The 919-nt window shown below is 42.9% G+C and overlaps 1 pseudogene; it reads left to right on the top strand.

Moving 5' to 3' along the window:
• The first annotated feature begins 412 nt into the window (after window positions 1–412).
• LOC124557228 lies at window positions 413–530 on the top strand (annotated as a pseudogene).
• Window positions 531–919: the final 389 nt, after the last annotated feature.

Below are 919 nucleotides of genomic sequence, written 5' to 3'. Positions count from 1 at the left end.
CTGTCTCCTACAGTGTTTTGTCCTTTTCAAGTTGCAAAAATTCTTCAACATTTTTCCCCATTAGTTTTTTTTCTTTTTTGTTAATGATGCGATAGTTGGTAGAGGTGATGGTTCATCGACTGGAGGCAATGACAACCTCTCAGGGTGATCCTTCGTCTTGTGACACAGACAGAGTGATAGGTGAAAATTCTTGACATGATGCCGTTTGGCTGACTGGTTTAGTTTCCGCTTTCAAGGAACTGTGCACAGCTCTTTTCAAGATACCTTGTATGAAATCATGATGAAACCAAGGCCAAGTGGAACTACATTTCGATGGACTTTTTCCTGGATCACCTGATCATATTTTACCAAGTTTTATTGATAACTGTCTCTAAGGTGTTTCCATTTCTATTTCACCATTTTAATTTGACACGGCAACGGCCTTGCCACAGTGGATACACCGGTTCCCGTCGGATCACTGAAGTTAAGCGCTGTCGGGCGTGGCCGGCACTTGGATGGGTGACCATCCGGGCCGCCTTGCGCTGTTGACATTTTTCGGGGTGTACTCAGCCTCGTGATGGCAACTGAGGAGCTACTCGACCGAATAGTAGCAGCTCTGATCAAATAAAACCATCGTACTGACCGCGAGAGCGGTGTGCTGACCACATGCCCCTTCTATCCGCATCCTCATTGAGGATGACACGGCGGCCGAATGGTCCCGGTGGACCACATGTGACCTGATGACGGAGTGAGTGCTTTATTTTAATTTGAAGAATAATAAAGAGGTGTTGAACATATGAAAGAAGGTGAGTAAGCAAATGTAGATTGGCTAAGTAAATTTGCATGTATCATCACAATAATTGTAATTTTTCTCACTGATTATGAAACGTAAAGGATTTCTACTTTAATAAAAAAATGAAAAGGAAAAAAGAACTTTGTG

This window comes from Schistocerca americana, chromosome X (assembly GCF_021461395.2).
Source record: "Schistocerca americana isolate TAMUIC-IGC-003095 chromosome X, iqSchAmer2.1, whole genome shotgun sequence".
In the NCBI taxonomy this organism is placed as follows: domain Eukaryota; kingdom Metazoa; phylum Arthropoda; class Insecta; order Orthoptera; family Acrididae; genus Schistocerca; species Schistocerca americana.
This window is presented reverse-complemented; position numbering and strand designations above follow the sequence as displayed.